We start from the raw sequence: 20275 nt of genomic DNA, 5'->3' as shown, positions 1-20275 counted from the left end.
TTTGCACTGTAATCACAGAATTAAACTTTGCAAATTCAGTAACACAAACTTATTTCTGCTTTGGAATAGCCTTTTTGCAACATGTGATTGTAACCAAGCAAGCAGAAGAAAACTGACATGTATATAAACTAAACGATGTATTCATTCCTCCAGTAACCTAGCTGTGGTGCAGCTATCAACATTTTTGACGACATGATACTTTGTAATATGTATATTCTTTTTGAAACATCCTGTGTATAAGACCCTATTTTCTGTTCTAACTCCCTCTACATCTGTAGCCTGAAAGCACTGAAGTGCATGGGAGAGGGATACCTCCCATCTTACTAGATTTAGAATTTTTCCCTTTTCTGTTCAAGTAAGGAGAGCAGAAATAATGATTTTAAATGGCTCTATACATGCCAATCTTCTCCTCACAATCCATACAGGAGTGATACAAAGGGGTTGTAGTATATTCCTAGAGCCATTATTTGAAGTCGATTCTTGAAACTTCGTAACTATGTTTACTCAGAATAGTTTACATCTATCTTTTGGTGTCTACCAGTTCAGTCTTTGCTGTGACACTCTCCCATGGACCAAACAAATCTGGACCATTTCTGCTGCCCTTATCTGTACACATTCAATATCCTCTGGTAGCCCTGTTTGGCATGACCCCCACACACTTCAGCATATTCTGGGATGGTTCACAAGAGTGATTTGTAAGCAATTGCCTTTGTAGACTGGTTGCATCTTCCTAGGATTCTGCCAATAAACTGAAGTCTGCCACCTGCTTTGCCCACAACTGCACCTATGTGATCATTCCATTTCATATCGCTACAAAGGTATTTGTATTAGTTGATTAGTTACAACTGCGACTCATTAACATTATAGTCACAAGATACGATGTTTTCTCATTTTGTGAAGTGCTTAAGTTTATGAACATGTAAACCAAGTTGCCAATCTGTGCATCACTGTGAAATCTTATGATGATGTGACTCAGTATTCATGGAGCTTCTATCAGACAATTCTTCATTATAGATAACTGCATATCAGTGGAAAGCCTAAGGTTGCTATTAATATTGTCCACATGGTCATTAATATGAAACATGAACAACAAGGGTTCCAACACACTTCTGTGGGCACACCCAAAGTGACTTCACCTGTCAGTGACTCTGCGTACAAGGTAACTTGCTGCATCCTTCTTACTGAAAAGTCCTCAACCCAGTCACAAATCTTCCTTGACCTCATTTGATAGAACTTTTGATAAAAAGTATAGATGAAGAGCTGAGTCAAATGCTTTTTGGAAATGGAGAAATAATGGATCTATCTAACTGCTGCGATCCACAGATTTCAGTATGTTGTGTGAGAAAAGTGCAAGTCCAGTTTCATATGTTCGATGTTTTCAAAATCCATGCTGGTTGACATGGACATCATTCTGTTAAAGATACCTAATTATATTTGAGCTCATTGTATTCTCTAAGATTGTGCAACAGATCATTGTCAATGATATTGGATGGTAATTCTGTGGTCTTTCGTGACGTGCTTTTTACAATGACTGGGGGAATGGTCTTTTGTTTGAGAGATCTACTATAGATTACAGGTAAAAGATGGACTAACTCGGCCTCAAATCGAGTGTAGGTTCTGACAGGGATTCCATCAGGTCCTGGAGCTTTGTTCAATTTTAACAGTTTCAGTTGTTTCTCAATCCCACTGTCACCGACACCTGTAACACTCATCTTTTCATTGGTACGAAGATTAATTAGGGCAGCTCTCCTGGGTTTACCTTTGTAAAGGAACATTTGAACGTTGAGTTAAGCATCTCTACTTTCGCTTTGGCTTTGCTACCCTCAATGTCAGTTCCTGTCTCATTTACGAGTGCATCAATGCTAACTTTAATGCCTGTACATATGAGCAAAATATGAGTTTTAAGAAAGATCATTTGACAGTAGAGCTGGTAGTTGGTATATTTAGCTTAATGGGTACATCTACAACTTCTGCATCCATACTCTGCAAACTGCACGAAGTGCATGGCAGAGGGCACGTCCCATTGTACCAGTTATTAAGGTTTCTTCCTGTCCCTTTCACAAATGGAGCATGGGAAGAATAGTTGTTTGAATGTCTCCATGTGTGCTGTAATTTTTATAATATTATTCTCACGACTTCTATGTGAGTGATACATAGGGGGTTGCAATATAGTCCTAGACTCATAATTTAAAGCCAGTTCTTGAAACTTTGCTAGTAGACACTCTCAGTACAGTTTAAGCCTATCTTCGAGTCCATCATTTCAGTTTTGTCAGCATCACTGTAACACTCTTTCACAGGTTGAACAAACCTGTAAACATTTGTGCTCCCCTTCTATGTAAACATTCAATATCCCCTGTTAGTCCTATTTGGTAGGGACCCTATGTACTTGAGCAATATTGTAAAATGTGTCACTAAAGTGCTTTGTAAGCAATCTCCTTTGTATATTGATTGCACTTCCCCAGTATTCTACTGCTGATATTTTTACAAAGGCACAGACGGTGTTTAGAAAGGATAGATTGCATGCAACCGGTGGTGGCGTGTTTGTCGCTGTTAGTAGTAGTTTATCCTGTAGTGAAGTAGAAGTGGATAGTTCCTGTGAATTATTATGGGCGGAGGTTACACTCAACAACCAAGCTAGGTTAATAGTTGGCTCCTTTTACCGACCTCCCGACTCAGCAGCATTAGTGTCAGAACAACTGAGAGAAAATTTGGAATACATTTCATATAAATTTTCTCAGCATGTTATAGTCTTGGATGGAGATTTCAATTTACCAGATATAGACTGGGACACTCAGATGTTTAGGACGGGTGGTACGGACAGAGCATTGAGTGACATTATACTGAGTGCACTATCCGAAAATTACCTCGAGCAATTAAACAGAGAACCGACTCGTGGAGATAACATCTTGGACCTACTGATAACAAACAGACCCAAACTTTTCGACTCTGTAAGTGCAGAACGGGGAATCAGTGATCATAAGGCCATTGCAGCATCCCTGAATATGGATGTTAATAGGAATATAAAAAAAGGGAGGAAGGTTTATCTGTTTAGCAAGAGTAATAGAAGGCAGATTTCAGACTACCTAACAGATCAAAACGAAAATTGCTGCTCTGACACTGACAATGTTGAGTGTTTATGGAAAAAGTTCAAGGCAATCATAAAATGCGTTTTAGACAGGTACGTGCCGAGTAAAACTTTGAGGGACGGGAAAAACCCACTGTGGTTCAAAAACAAAGTTAGGAAACTACTGTGAAAGCAAAGAGAGCTTTACTCCAAGTGTAAATGCAGCCAAAACCTCTCAGACAAACAGAAGCTAAACGATGTCAAAGTTAGCGTAAGGAGGGCTATGCGTGAAGCGTTCAGTGAATTCGAAAGTAAAATTCTATGTACCGACTTGACAGAAAATCCTAGGAAGTTCTGATCTTACGTTAAATCAGTAAGTGGCTCGAAACAGCATATCCAGACACTCCGGGTTGATGGTGGCATTGAAACAGAGGATGACACGCGTAAGCTGAAATACTAAACACTTTTTTCCAAAGCAGTTTCACAGAGGAAGACTGCACTGCAGTTTCTTCTATAAATCCTTGCACAAACGAAAAAATGGCTGACATCGAAATAAGTGTCCAAGGAATAGAAAAGCAACTGGAATCACTCAACAGAGGAAAGTCCACTGGACCTGACGGGATACCAATTCGATTCTACACAGAGTACGCAAAAGAACTTGCCCCCTTTCTAACAGCCGTGTACCGCAAGTCTCTAGAGGAACGGAAGGTTCCAAATGATTGGAAAAGAGCACAGGTAGTCTCAATTTTCAAGAAGGGTCGTTGAGCAGATGCGCAAAACTATAGACCTATATCTCTGACGTTGATATGTTGTAGAATTTTAGAACATGTTTTTTGCTCGCGTGTCATGTCGTTTTTGGAAACCCAGAATCTACTCTGTAGGAATCAACATGGATTCCGGAAGCAGCGATCGTGTGAGACCCAACTCGCTCTATTTGTTCATGATACCCAGAAATTATTAGATACAGGCTCCCAGGTAGATGCTATTTTCCTTGACTTCCGGAAGGCGTTCGATACAGTTCCGCACTGTCGCCTGATAAACAAAGTAAGGGCCTACGGAATATCAGACCAGCTGTGTAGCTGGATTGAAGAGTTTTTAGCAAACAGAACACAGCATGTTGTTCTCAATGGAGACACGTCTACAGACGTTAAAGTAACCTCTGGCGTGCCACAGGGGAGTGTTATGAGACCATTGCTTTTCACAATATATATAAATGACCTAGTAGATAGTGTCGGAAGTTCCATGTGGCTTTTCGCGGATGATGCTGTAGTATACAGAGAAGTTGCAGCATTAGAAAATTGTAGTGAAATGCAGGAAGATCTGCAGCGAATAGGTATTTGGTGCAGGGAGTGGCAACTGACTCTTAACATAGACAAATGTAATGTATTGCGAATACATAGAAAGAAGGATCCTTTATTGTATGATTATATGATAGTGGAACAAACACTGGTAGCAGTTACTTCTGTAAAATATCTGGGAGTATGCATGCGGAACGATTTGAAGTGGAATGATCATATAAAATTAATTGTTGGTAAGGCGGGTACCAGGTTGAGATTCATTGGGAGAGTCCTTAGAAAATGTAGTCCATCAACAAAGGAGGTGGCTTACAAAACACTCATTCGACCTATACTTGAGTATTGCTCATCAGTGTGGGATCCGTACCAGATCGGGTTGACGGAGGAGATAGAGAAGATCCAAAGAAGAGCGGCGCGCTTCGTCACAGGGTTATTTGGTAACCTTGATAACGTTACGGTGATGTTTAGCAAACTCAAGTGGCAGACTCTGCAAGAGAGGCGCTCTGCATCGCGGTGTAGCTTGCTCGCCAGGTTTTGAGAGGTCGTGTTTCTGGATGAGGTATCGAATATATTGCTTTCCCCTACTTATACCTCCCGAGGAGATCACGAATGTAAAATTAGAGAGATTCGAGTACGCACGGAGGCTTTCTGACAGTCATTCTTCCCGTGACCCATACGCGACTGGAACAGAAAAGGGAGGTAATGACAGTGGCATGTAAAGTGCCCTCCGCCACACACCGTTGGGTGGCTTGCAGAGTATAAATGTAGATGTAGATGTAAACTGAAGTTTACCACCTGCTTTACCCACAACTGAACCTATGTGATCATTTCATATCCCTACAAAGTATTACATCCAGGAATTAATATGAGGTGGTTGACTCCAACTGTGACTCATTGATATTGTAGTCATAGGAAATTACATTTTTCATTTTGTGAAGTGCACAATTTTACGTTTCTGAACATCACTAGTTTGGTCCCTTCCCCCCCTCTTTTAAACCAACCAACCAACCAACTAAGAATGTCTGCCATCTGTCTGTCAAAGCAAGTCGTTACGGTAGTGTGTAGTGTCTCACTCAAGGAAGCCACAAGAGTTTATGCCACCAGGTACAATTTGTGTCATTGCATATTGAGAGAAATTGCAAAGTCTTTGCATAGCCTTTAAAATTAAACCAATACACTAGCTGTTGTTTCATAAAGTAGTTCAGTTCAGCAGCGCTTTGTGATATGCAGGCCATTGCTAGTAACCATTGACAGTATCTTTGGAGGAAGGTGTTATATCAGAGGAATAAGAACTAAAGAAAATACTTAACAAATGAGTAGAGAATGTGTAAGACACACAAAGCATCCCAGAAAATTGTTTTCTTTTTGTTACAGGGACAAAAATTTGAGGTGTCAAACAGTTTGTTGCGGTAATGTGGATCACGTTCTTCATTGTTGTTGTCCTGGAGACTTAGACTTCATTTCCTTTCTGTTATTTCCATGGATGCTAAAATCTTATGACAGTATCCTGGCCTAAACTTGCACATGAACTGTGCCACTTTTTATAGATCAGGAAAGGTTTTTTGCTCTGATGAAGGATGTAACTGTGAAAAATTCAAAATGTTAAGATAAATTCTGCACATCAGCCTGCATTGCCCTCTTATGATTATGGTACATGAATGGGCAAAACAAAAACCAAAAGTCTGATTTTTTTCCATTGACATACATTATTAGTTCTTTCAGTTTTCTTTGGAAAGAATTATTGAGCTTTTTTATCTTAGCTTGATAATAACCACAAGTAGTTCTTTCAGATAATCGTAAACAAACTAGACATTGAAAGAATGTTACATTTCTCCTGGCTTTCTCTAGACACCTTGAATCTGTCTTCCATATCGACTATTAACTGCTATTTGCATTGTGTTGCATATTGTAGTTGTTCATATTTATTGATGTATCTGCTAGGAGTATTGAATATCTACATTAGTGAAATGATGATGGCAACCTCACAGGTAAAATAGCCCCTCATTTGGGTCGCTGGGTGGCCACTACTCATGAGAATGTCGTCATTAGGAAAAACAAAACTGGCAGTCTGTGGATGGGAGTGTGGAATGTTAAATCTCTTAATTGGACTGGTAACTTAGAAAATTTAAAAAGGGACTTGGATAGATGAAGTTCGATAAAGTGGCAAAATGAAATAGAGGCAATGTAAGACGAGGTCTAAGCATGTGTAAGAAAATAGTAATATGGGTAATGTTCTATATGCACCACAATGAACACATTACCGTAGCCAAAATAAACACACAAGCAACATTCACCACAGTAGTACTGGGGTATATGCCAACTAGCTCCACAGGAAATGCAGAGATTGAAAGAATATGTGGTGAGATAAAAGAAATTATTCGGCTAATTAAGGCAGAGGAAAATTTGTGACTGATGACTGAAGAAGAGGAGTAAGGAGGGAAGGGGGAAGTAGAAAGAGGGAGAGAAGGAAAAATAGGAGAACATGGACTGGGGGAGGAAATGAGAGCAAGCCTCATGGTAGAATTTTGCACAGAGTGTAATTTAATCATCGCTAACACTTGGTTTAAGAATCGCAAAAGAAGGGAGAGTATTTGGGAGGGACTGAGGGACCTGGAGACATCAGGTTTAAGGTTGATTACATAAAGGGAAGAGCTTTTGTAACCATTAAGCTGTAACACACTTCCAGGAGCAGATATGGGTCCTGAACATAATTTATTGGTCATGAACTGTAGATTAAAACTGAAGAATTTGGAAAAAGGTAGGAAATTAAGGTGATGGGTCCTGGATAACTTCAAAGAACCAGAGGTTGTCAAGAGTTTCAAAAGTAGCATTAGGAGACATTTGACTGAAACAGGGAAAGGAATACAGAAGACAGCAAATGGGTAACTTTGACAAATGAAATAGTAAAGGCAGCAGAGGATCAAATAGGAAAAAGAAAGACAAGGCCTAGTAAAGATCTTTCAATATCACAGAAGACACTGAACTTAATTGATGAAATGAGAAAATATAAAAATGCAAGAAATGGAGCTGGTCAAAGGGAGTACATATGTATTAAAAATGAGATTGACAGAAAGTGCAAAGTGGCCAAACAGGAATGGCTAGAGGACAAATGTTAAGACTATAGAAGCATGTATAACTAGTGTGAAGATATACTGCATACTGGAAAATTAGAGGCCTTTGGAGAAATGAGAAGCAGCAGTATTATTAAGAGCTCAGATAGCCAATACTAAGCAAAGAAGGGAAAGATGAAGGAATATATAAAGGCATTATTAGAGAAAGAGAAGAGAAAGTAGATAAAATTCTCTTGTAACTGCTGAACTCCTTGTGAGAGCCAGCCAGGTGAAACAAATCCACCTTGTGTGCAAGATATGAGGCAGGGAAAATACTCTGACTTCAGAAGTAACTAATAACTTCAAAGACAAAGGAATTAAGTGCCAAAAAGTTTGAAGATTACTGAACTAACAGTTTAATCATTACACTGAGGAAATGCTGTAACAAATAGCTCAGAAAAGACTGTGCAGAAGGGTCTTTGTGCTTGCTTCCTATTTGAGCTAGCAACATTGGGTAAAAAGTTTTTGGTTTAAGCTGGACCAGTGGCCATTTGTATAGCCATTTGAACATTGCTCTTACTGTAGTTATGTTACAAAGGAAAATCCAGGACGGAACATTGTCTCTCTGCGACTCAGCTTCTCTGCTATGTGGAAAGTTTCAAAATTCATAATATTGTAGTTATGATCAGTATATTATCATGGTTTGGATGATGAACCAGAGCTGTTGCCCAAGCAACATTAATTAAGCTGAAGTTAATGCTCAGTTAATGCCACCATTTGGAGTTTATGTGCAAAAACATGCAAAAAAATATGTTCTTCTGGGAGGTTAGTGAAGTGCACCACTTGTATACATTAAACTTGTATGATGATGTATGGAAAGGTCTAGTTGAGAATTACAAATTAATTATTAATAAAGGAGACTCACCAAAAGGCACAAGCACTGCATCATCAATAGGTAAATAAACAAAAGGTACAGAGCTTGGCTAGCTATCAGAATGCACTTCCTTTTACAAGCCTTTAGGAAAAACATACCCACAAACACACACACACACACACACACACACAGACACACACTCACCCATGTACAATAGCTTGGAAAAGGCTGTGCACAGGGGTCTTGGTGCTTGGTTCCTATTTGAGCGCAATTTAGGGAGACATACGCCTATCTCCCTACGTTGTGCTCAGTCGACTGCCACCTCTTTCCAATGAGTGTACTGGGATGAGGTAAGGGTGTGGGGCAGGGTGAGGTGGTGTGAGGAATGGAGAAAGGTGGGAGGCAGAGAGGGGGTTGCGGGAGGTGTGTAGTGGCTCTTGGGAGAGTGGGGAGCTGTCTGTGGGCTAGCTAGGGGTGTAGGTAGAGGAGGCAGATGGCTGGGCACGTGATTTCGTAGACTAGGGCCTAAGATAGTACACAGCTACCTGTTTTGAGGACACAAACTGGGTAGGGGTACTAGGGCAGGAGACTGTACACACACGCGCACTCTTTTGTGGGGGTTGGGGAGACGGTGAGTTACCTTAGGTTTAGGCCAAGGTGGTCACAGGAAAGAAGGATAAGGTGTAAGGATAGCTCCCATCTGTGCAACTCAGAAAAATTGGTGGTGGTGGGGAGGATCCAGATGGCATGGGTTGTGAAGCAGCTATTGAAATCTCACATGTTGTGCACTGCTGCATATTCTGCCACTGTATGGTCCACTTTGTTTTTGGCAACAGTTTCATGGTGGCCATTCATTCTAGTTGACAGCTTGTTGGTTGTCATACCAGTGCAAAACACTATGCAGTGGTTGCAGCAGAGCTGATAATTAACTTGGCTGATTGCACAGGTGGCCCGGCCTCTGATTGGGATAGGATAAGATTGTGAACAGGACTGGAGTAGCTGGTGCTGGGTGAGTGGACTGGCCTTTCCGCAGGGTATGACATCTGTCGCAGGGGATTGGGGGTGGGAATGGCATAGGGATGTACAATGCTGTTGTGGAGGTTGGGTGGGTGACAGAGCGTCACTTTGGGATGCTTTGGAAATATCTTGAGTAGGATGTCCCTCATTCCAGGCCATGATGATTGTTACCAAAGTCCTGATGAACGATGTGGTTCAGGCGTTCTGGGGTGGTATTGGGTGACAAGGGGGCCGCTTCTTTGTGGTTGGTTCTTGGAATGCTTGTGAGGATATGGCATGGGAAATATGTTTGTGAATTAGGTCTGGAGAGTATTGCCTGTCTGTGAAGGCCTTTGTGAGGTGAGGGAGTTCTTGTCACTACAGATGTGTCTACCACTGGCCAGACTGCATGGGGGGGGGGGGGGGGGGATTTTTTGGTGTGGAAGCTGTCAAAGTGCAGGTGATTAGTGGGTTTGATGTGGACCGAGGTGTGTAGGAAGCCATGTGAGAGGAGGAGATCGACATCTAGGGAGGTGGCACAATGGGTGGAGGAGGACTGGGTGAAGAGGATGGGAGAGAAGGTATTGAGGTTGAGGACGAATGAGGATAAGGTGTCCTGGCCTTGGGTCCAGATTATAAGGATGTCATCAGTAAACATGAACCAGACCAGGGATTTGGGAAACTAGCAATGTGAATTGTCCTCTATGATACTATAAATTAAATTCTGACAGGTGAAAAAGAGATTCTAGCCTGCTTGTGTGTGTGTGTGTGTGTGTGTGTGTGTGTGTGTGTGTGTTACATCAATGAAACATAATGGGTTTAGATTTCAAGGTGTTCACATGGAGAACAGATAGATTGAAATAAGTGCATTGGAAACACTAGACCACAAAATAGTCACTTCAGTTTGCTTTCAGTACAGCTTACTTTGTATTTATGACCATTCCCAAAATGTCAAAAATGTTGTAGTATACAATCAAAAACTGAATAATGTATCAATAAAGTAGCTTCAATGAAGTTTAAATGCTAATTATGTAAAATGTTAATTTGGAGAATTTTCATTTAATTTCAGTTGCATTTGAGAAGTAACATAAGCAGTCCATATTAAGTGATGGATAGTTGTTAAAGTAACCTACATAATCAGTTTGGAGTAGCTGCATTTCTGGGATAAATATTCTGACCATTCACACGCCTGACTTTATTCAAAGGGTCTTTGGAATGTGGTGAATGGTGGCTTCGGAAACAGGTTATCAGCTTAGAAGACAACTTATTTCCTTTTGTGTGATCATCAAGAATGTTATGGTGGGATTATTTGAAAAGACTGCAATTGTTTTTAGTGTACATGGTGTGATAGGATGTGCCATGTGTTGTTATTTCTGTGAACATCTTTTTTTATAATATAAAACAGTAATTTACTTCTAAATGAAACCCACAGTTTAAAAGCTAATGGTGCAGAGCAATTGTTCATTTTTGAAACGAAGGACTTTTTTTGGTTAGAATTGCAGGCAGAATGGGAGGGTTACTCCATGTGTTCATGGAATTCTGCAGGATACATATGCAATTGCCTGTTAAATCAGAAAAATGATGACAACCATCAACGATTTGTAAGAATATGAAATGGCACAGTCACATAGCCTCAGCTGTAGGTAAAGAACATATTAGACTTTTAACTCATTGTTAGTATACTAGTGAAATGCAACCACTGCACATAGCAGACTACTTAAAATCACTCATGCAGTCCATCCTAGAATATCGCTGAAGTGTCCATGTAGGACTAAAGGAGGGTGTGGATATTAAACATACAACGGTAAGTTTGTGTTCTTATGTAGTGAATGCAGTGCAAGGAAACAAACTGCTGTGTGCAATGCACATCCTGAATGTTTTTAAGAAACTCTTAGTATTGTAAAATGTCATGCTTTGGCTTTATTTATTTCTATTAATTTAATAAAATTAATTAGAGGAGGCTAGAATGAAGCGTGTGGTAAAATGGGACACAGAGGTGTCCTCTTTTGTTAACTCTTCTAATTTTTAAAATTTTTATTTACTGTTTTACTTGTTTGTATTTTTCCAGGTGATTGGTGGGATGATACCTCATGCAGGACCATGTTGACACCTCTCCACCCATTGTTAGTATTGTAATAATTGTTCATAACATATCATAATAGAATGTGTCACTAATAACAGGTTGTCTGTACTGTAAGTTTTACGCCAGTTATATTTCACAAAGTCCGAGAAAGTTGTTGAAGAGACAGAAGTATAGTGAGATAGTGAGAAGTCAATGGTTGTAACATTAACCGACTTTTATGTCGGTGCTTGGCAGAACATGTTGATAATATTAAAAAGGGAAACTTGCTAATGTTCGTGCTGAACATCAGGAAGTGTTTATTTATAATAAAACACGCAATAAAGGAGTTTTCATACACAGCTAAGAGTTTTGACATTCATGATCCCTTATCAACTGGCTGCGTTTATTTAAATCATCATTTGGCTATATTTGGATATAGAAGTTGTAGTCATAAAATGAAATAATTTGGACCAAAAATCCTTGTCTTATTTTAAAATTGCTAACTTGAGCTCCACTGTTGTATCCCATCATGCTAATGCTTGTATACCAGAGTGCCTCCTCTTCAGCTGTGTGTCTGATGGTGTCCAGTTATCATACTAGCTGGATGTTGTCAATGTTGTTATTTCTGTGCTAAGTAGTCTGTTAATGACATTTATAAGTTTTTGGGTCATCTTTACTTCTGGCCAGTACAGTCATGTTGTATCCATTGCGTACTGTTACCTCTGTACTTCTATACCTATTCTTAATATTTCTATCATTTTCGAAACGCTTCATGTACACAATTAAGCAAAAGTTGTGATGAGCTGCAATTCTTGTGTAATAAACTCTTTTTAGTGCCGTTTGACTTGTGTTATCACGCTGCCTTGTTTTTGGCAAATATTGAATTCTTACATGTCCTTGTACGCCGCCTCTCTTCCGCTTACAAAGCTGAAGATCCAATTTCACAAATGAGCGTCTGGTGTAGTGACTAATGTTATTTCTCCTATTTCTTCTATCATATAAAACTCAACAGGATCATCCTACAAGTGTCAAAAGATATTGAAGACTCATGACATTGTCAGTTTTAAAAGTGGTTACATTTGTGGAGTGATCTTACATTTGCATAATATTCACGGTGAATAAAAGTTTGTCTACCATCACTTATAAATTTCTATAACTACACAATTTTATTGCCCAGGTATATATTTGTTTATAATTAATGTTTTTAATTCTTATTTGTTATGTAGTACTGGAAATTTGAAACAAATACACTTAACTTTCTGTAATTCCCTACAGTTCTCATGTTTCAAAGTTGACTCCAATTATGTACACAAAGTAAGTGATGATAGATTTTATTGTAATATCTTCCGTGATACAGTGGTTCTCTGTAATACTGCTTGTAAAGAGCATCAGCTCCATTATATATGGATCACATTGGAAAATGCTTCTTAATTAGTACAAGCAGCAAAGAATGTTGTCTCATCATCTTGGTAAGAAGAATGTCAGAAAAATGGCTCTACTGGCTTGTTTCCAGCTCTGAATGACAGTCAGTCTTTTGCAGATTTGTGGTTTTTATTGTAATTACTTTATTTATGGTTATTCTTTTATAACAACAAGTGAAACAAATCCGCAGTAGGTTCCCTGTAATGCTGTGACATGTTGCAGCTTAAGAGTTGTACATTGTACCTAATTCTCACATAATTTATTTGTATGCTTTGTTGAATGATAGGAGAGCTGGAGTGATGTGGGGGCTGATTCTGTTTAACAGTTGCAGTTAGTTTTAACATAACAAAATCAGCACAGAATCCTAAAGGACGAAAACTGGCTTTCACAGTGTTGCATAGCTGAAAACATTATACCAAGAAGCTGTATATTGTTTATTTTTTCCTGTTGTGGTGGTCACTGTGGAACATCAGAAAGTTCATTCTCAATGTTCCATACTGGCTTAGTATCAAAGTACTCACAACTTCCCAGAGATAAGCTTGCACCATATCTCATCTGATATACACAGTATTTGTTAGAGAGCTGATAAAAGTTTGAGGCGCAATTCTTGGGAGTGTAATCAGTTGTTTATTGAGTAAATAACCTCTTTCTCATAGCACTTCAGACATTATGTCGTTATGTGGTCTCATACAATTTTGAATCCTTTGCAATTGATGGACCATCAAATTTCAATTTATAACAAAGACAGTAAGTGTTCACCCACTTTGTTTGAATCATATCGAGGTTTACTGAACTGAGAGACATCTATAATAGCACATTCCCTAAAGAGACAAATAACTATTGCTAGAAACTTATAGGAAAAATGAATGATACTTCCAGTATTGTTGACACTTGAGATATTTTTACACTGCCTAAATTAAATTTCATTCAGAGTTTAAAAAGCTAAAATAAAATAAATTACAAGTTGTAGAGTAGACTGTTGTTCAAACTTCTGTCCTAGTGTAGAGAGAGTTTACCTCGTGCAGTAAAATTTAAACGCCATGCAGTCTCTGTGACACACATACAGATATTTTGCATTTTAGGTGTTGCTGTTGTTGTTATTTTCTTTGTCATTGTCTTTAGTCTTAAAGCTTGCTTGCTAGTGCTCTATCCTGTGCAAGCTTCTTTATCTTTGCATAACTGAGACCCATATCCATTGAATCAGCTTGCTGTTAGTTTCATTTTCTATGGATCATTTGCATGGTAAATCATAATGCTGTGGAACAAGTCATTTTATGTTCACATTATAAATTACTTTGTAAATATGGTTACTATTACACTAATAATTTACTATTACACTAATAGAAATTCTTCCATGGAATTGAAGGAATTGTCGAGAGAAACATTTTCTTTTTGTTTTTATCACTGGATAAGTGTTTAAAAAAAGTTTGATTGCAGGAGTGTGCACCTCTTTTTGGGCTAAAGACAACCTTATGTTGTGTGATGTGTCAAACCTTGGTCTTTCTCAAAAATTTTTACCCTCCATGCTTCTCTCCATTAAGTAACCATCTTGTTTAAAGTTTTATTTCTACTAAGAAGGAATTGTTACTTTTGAAGACATGGATGTAGTGTAAGATCATGGAATATCTTCTGGTTGATAAATGTCTTTGCTTAAGTTTGTGTGTACAGTCTAGAAAATGAATACATAGTTCCAGCTTTCCTAAGGAGTGCAATAGAATTGCAGAGATGTTCCCCATTACGCAAGTTGAGATTGTAACGTACCAAAGTGTATTTGTTTTTTTTTTTTTCTCCTGTCATTGACTGATGAATAAACTGAAATTATGGTTCCTGGAAATGGCAAGTTTATTGGAATTTGTGATCAGTTCAGGAGAAATTTAAAATTAAAACATGTGTTAAGAAAAGAATTTCCATGTCACCAAAATTCTTCTTGGCAATGATAGAGGAATTTTTCACATCCTTGACAGAAGAAATGGAGCAGGATAATGTGTTAATGAAACATAACAAGATCACATTAATTTTACTTATGTTATAGACTTGACAATTAATGAAGGAACTTAGTACACCAAATTTGATATCAGATTTTAAAACCAATTGAAATAAGATTAAAATAATATACAAGGTGAGTCAGTAGGAAAGATACGTGCTTTGAGACATAGTATTAGTGATTCTGAACAAAAAACTTCATATGGACATATGCCTTATTGTGAATGCTTTCTGAGATAGAACACGTTCAATATCACTTCTGTACGTTTTTCTTTAATAACATGAAAATAATTCCAATCCCAAAGAAAGCAGGCGTTGACAGATGTGAAAATTACCGAACTACCAGTTTAATAAGTCACGACTGCAAAATACTAACGCGAATTCTTTACAGACTAATGGAAAAACTGGTAGAAGCCAACCTCGGGGAAGATCAGTTTGGATTCCGTAGAAATGTGGGAACACGTGAGGCAATACTGACCCTACAACTTACTTTAGAAGCTAGATTAATAAAAGGCAAACCTACGTTTCTAGCATTTGTAGACTTAGAGAAAGCTTTTGACAATGTTGACTGGAATACTCTCTTTCAAATTCTAAAGGTGGCAGGGGTAAAATACAGGGAGCGAAAGGCTATTTACAACTTGTACTGAAAGCAGATGGCAGTTATAAGAGTCGAGGGACATGAAAGGGAAGCATTGGTTGGGAAGGGAGCGAGACAGGGTTGTAGCCTATCCCCAATGTTGTTCAATCTGTATATTGAGCAAGCAGTAAAGGAAACAAAAGAAAAATTCGGAGTAGGTATTGAAATCCATGGAGAAGAAATAAAAACTGAGGTTCACCGATGACATTGTAATTCTGTCAGAGACAGCAAAGGACTTGGAAGAGCAGTTGAACGGAATGGACAGTGTCTTGAAAGGAGGATATAAGATGAACATCAACAAAAGTAAAATGAGGATAATGGAATGTAGTCGAACTATGTCGGGTGATGCTGAGGGAATTAGATTGGGAAATGAGACACTTAAAGTAGTAAAGGAGTTTTGATATTTGGGGAGAAAAATAACTGATGATGGTTGAAGTAGAGAGGATATAAAATGTAGACTGGCAATGGCAAGGAAAGCGTTTCTGAAGAAGAGAAATTTGTTAACATCGAGTATTGATTTAAGTGTCAGGAAGTCGTTTCTGAAAGTATTTGTATGGAGTGTAGCCATGTATGGAAGTGAAACATGGACGATAAATAGTTTGGACAAGAAGAGAATAGAAGCTTTCGAAATGTGATGCTACAGAAGAATGCTGAAGATTAGATAGGTAGATCACATAACTAATGAGGAGGTACTGAATAGGATTGGGGAGAAGAGGAGTTTGTGGCACAACTTGACTAGAAGAAGGGATCAGTTGGTAGGACATGTTCTGAGACATCGAGGGATCACCAATTTAGTATTGGAGGGAAGCTTGGAGGGTAAAAATCGTAGAGGGAGACCAAGAGATGAATACATTAAGTAGATTTAGAAGGATGTAGGCTGCAGTACGTACTGGGAGATGCAGAAGCTTGCACAGGATAGAGTAGCATGGAGAGCTTCATGAAACCAGTCTCAGGCCTGAAGACCACAACAACAACAACAACACGAAAACTGCACACTCCAACAAAAATTGTGTCAATACACAATTCAACTAAATTAAATTTGCTACAAAAAAGGGTCCTATTTATTTTTTTGTCTAGGAATAACAGTTTCCTGCACAAAGAGATCACGAGAATATTGAAACCATCACGTGACGTGCGTGTGCTGTAGCTTAGGTACTTTTTTAGACCAGTTTGAGGGAGTTTTCTGACTTTATAGACCACAATCATACTGTATCAAAATGTTCATCTCAGCTTTCTCTATATTACAGTGGTACGTTGTAAACTATGACAATCAATAATTCAGAAAATAAATAGAAATGTACATTAAAAGTGTTCTATCTCAGAAACCATTCGGAATAGGGCATATGTCCACATAAAGTTTTTTTGTTCAGAATCAGTAATGCTATCACCTGTCAAAACGCGTACCTCTCCTCCTGCCTCGCCCTGTATAAAGTCTGGTCCCTCCAACCAACACAAACCAACCAACCACTTTGTATAAAAACATATTTAAAAGATGTACACATTAACGTAAAACTATTTGATAAGGTTTGTTTGTATTTACATCAGTTGTACATGGCTGAATGGACAGGAAAAGCAATAAACAAAGGAGTAAAAATAATATAGAAGCTTTGTCTGGACTTCTCATAATTTCTTCGTAGTTTGATACCTTATTACCTGCACCAGTTGTTCTGTGATGTTTTTTGTTTCCCTCTTTCGTTTTTCCACTAGAATCTTCCTTTCTTCCCAAGATTGTTGCCTTCAAGGACTCATTTAAGGGAACTATTAAGACTTAGAATGTTTCTGAAGAATGAAGAGTTTCTACAGATTGCTTTGAGGGCATTCTTATGTTTACTTTTCCTGGTAAAATAAACATGGTCTTTATGTCTGAAAAGGAAGGTCTAAAATTAGTGTGTTACCAGTCTTGACTCCTGGTGGTTACACATGAAAATCAAATATGAAAAACATTAAAACCTGGAAATCATTCCTCGAACAATAGAGATATGTATGTTGGTGAGTAAAAATACAGCAAACTCACATATTGATCAGAGAGCGGTGGATTGTAGTAGAATATGTTGGTATGTCAACAGCGAAAATGAAATGAGGGTTGACATTACATGAATGGTAGATGTCCCCAGGGAGTTATCTCTCAGATTCAGAGAAATAAGAAGACACACTGGCAATGATCAAATAGAAGATGGGTAGATGGTCTTAAAAGAAATGCAGAAGCAACATGAATACCCACTGCTGAGACTACAATGCATGGAAAAATCTAGAGAAGTCTCTTTCCAGCATTGGGCATCAAATGGCTGATGATGACAGTTACACTAGGTTAACATTCAAATCACAAGTGAATATTATTTATGATTGTTTCTCTTAATATATATGTACTGCAAAAAATCAGATGCAGCATCTTTTGAAGCACTTTGGATTTATGATCAAATATCCATGCACCTTTATGAACAAGTTGTGCTCTTACAAGTGAGAGTCATTCGACAGTACTTCACTATACTAATGCCTCATGACACATACTGCATAAGATTTCAAGTAGAAATGAGCATTTTTTCAGTTGCTTACCCATGGAAAGATGATGCTCCTGTAATAATACATTGCTAATCTAATATATTACTAAGCAACTATCCTGGATCCCGTTTCCTGGCGACAGCCTTTGTCAGAAAAAGAAACACACACACACACACACACACACACACACACACACACACACACACACACACACACACACAGAGAGAGAGAGAGAGAGAGAGAGAGAGAGAGAGAGAGAGAGAGGGGGGGGGGGGGGGGGGGGGGCAAGGGAGAGGGATATGCGGGTTGCCTATTGAATGGCTGTGGAATTACTGACAGAGTTTAAAAATTTTAAATACTGTCATAATATAATCATTACGTGGTATATTCTTATATTAGAAGTTTAACACAATAAAACAAGTATTACAATTAGAAACTGTGTATTTGTCTTGAAGAATCATAACTGATGGCACACATATACCTGGACTTCATTCATCCATTTTTTGAGAGTGGGAGCACTTAGCCACTTCCAGTGAACTGTACACATAGCCTTGAACTTTTAGAAAACTTTTTTCTCTGGTACCCCAGACAAAATGATGAAAGGAAATAAGTTTGTTTACTAAATTTTCTCTGTCCCAGTAAAACTTCAGCATCTGGTATCACATTTTATTACTTCTTTACTGCCGATTATTTGCAACACAGTTTGCACACACTAATCACATATATCACTGAATGTAACAGCAAAATTATTTCATTGTAGGGCAGAGAGTTCGGGAGATATGACATCATAGAGATGCTTAAAGAACTTGCTTTTGCTTAAAGTAGAGTGCAAACTTCCCAGACTATATTCGTGCAGTGTTTTGTAATGAGTGCACTTAGTGACTTCCAACAAACTTGCAGCATAATTTCAAAGCTTTTCTAAACTTTTTCTTGCTTGTTCATTGTTAAATATTTAACTGATTAAACAGCGGAATGTCCAGGTGGGAATATCAACAGTGTAAGGAAAAGATAGATTGCTCCTTACGTAAAGATGACATACTAAGTTGGGGACAGGCACACACATTCACAAATAAGCTTTCGGCCACAGCCTTTATTAGAAAAAGAGAGAGAAACTGCTTGTGTCTGTATATGTGTGGATGGATATGTGTGTGTGTGTGCGAGTGTATACTCGTCCTTTTTTCCCCTTAAGGTAAGTCTTTCCACTCCTGGGATTGGAATGACTCCTTACCCTCTCCCTTAAAACCCACATCCTTTCGTCTTTCCCTCTCCTTCCCTCTTTCCTGATGAGGCAACAGTTTGTTGCGAAAGCTTGAATTTTGTGTGTATGTTTGTGTTTGTTTGTGTGTCTGTCGACCTGCCAGCACTTTCATTTGGTAAGTCACATCATCTTTGTTTTTAGATATATTTTTCCTACGTGGAATGTTTCCCTCTATTATATATATATATATATATATATATATATATATATATATATATATAAAAAAAACAAAGATGATGTGACTTACCATGCGAAAGTGCTGGCAGGTCGATAGAAACACAAACAGATACATACATACACACAAAATTCAAGCTTTCGCAACAAACTGTTGCCTCATCAGGAAAGAGGGAAGGAGAGGGAAAGATGAAAGGAAGTGGGTTTTAAGGTAGAGGGTAAGGAGTCATTCCAATCCCGGGAGCGGAAAGACTTACCTTAGGGGGAAAAAAGGACGGGTATACATTCGCGCACACACACACACATATCAATCCACACATATACAGACACAAGCAGACATATGTCTGCTGTCGTATGGTAAGTCACATCATCTTTGTTTATATATATATATATATATATATATATATAATGGAAGGAAACATTCCACGTGGGAAAAATTATATATAAAAACAAAGATGAGGTGACTTACCGAACAAAAGTGCTGGCATTACCCTCTCCCTTAAAACCCACTTCCTTTCGTCTTCCCCTCTCCTTCCCTCTTTCCTGATGAGGCAACAGTTTGTTGCGAAAGCTTGAATTTTGTGTGTATGTTTGTGTGTCTATCGACCTGCCAGCGCTTTTGTTCGGTAAGTCACCTCATCTTTGTGTGCGTGTATATATATATATATATATATATATATATATATATATATATATATATATATATATATATATATATATATATATATGTAGAGAGAGAGAGAGAGAGAGAGAGAGAGAGAGAGAGAGAGAGAGAGAGATAGATAGATACAAGACTGGACAAATTCACTCACCAAGAGGCCAAGAAGGAAGTATGAGTGGTTGCACACAGGATATAAAACAGTGTCATATGCTACAGCTGTGATGACATCGCCCTCTTTGGCACTGTGTTCCTGTCAGTTACACCTCCTGCTGTAGGCCCTCAGGGCCACTAAACCATGCC

At 38.4% G+C, this 20275-nt stretch overlaps 1 protein-coding gene across 4 annotated transcripts in view; it reads left to right on the top strand.

The window, feature by feature from the left end:
* Positions 1 to 20275, top strand: part of LOC124794778 (transmembrane and coiled-coil domains protein 2-like) — a 189678-nt gene that overhangs the window by 19072 nt on the left and 150331 nt on the right. For 3 of the 4 annotated variants that reach the window (XM_047258414.1, XM_047258413.1, XM_047258411.1), the window contains exon 2: positions 11348 to 11402. The exons of the other annotated variant lie outside the window; for it this stretch is intronic. The gene's annotated coding sequence lies outside the window, so the exon portion shown is untranslated. The remainder of the gene's footprint in view (positions 1 to 11347; positions 11403 to 20275) is intronic. 4 annotated transcript variants of the gene reach the window in all.

Source organism: Schistocerca piceifrons, chromosome 4, assembly GCF_021461385.2.
Source record: "Schistocerca piceifrons isolate TAMUIC-IGC-003096 chromosome 4, iqSchPice1.1, whole genome shotgun sequence".
NCBI lineage: Eukaryota > Metazoa > Arthropoda > Insecta > Orthoptera > Acrididae > Schistocerca > Schistocerca piceifrons.
The sequence above is the reverse complement of the archived record's forward strand: the minus strand, read 5'-3'. Positions and strand labels throughout refer to the sequence as shown.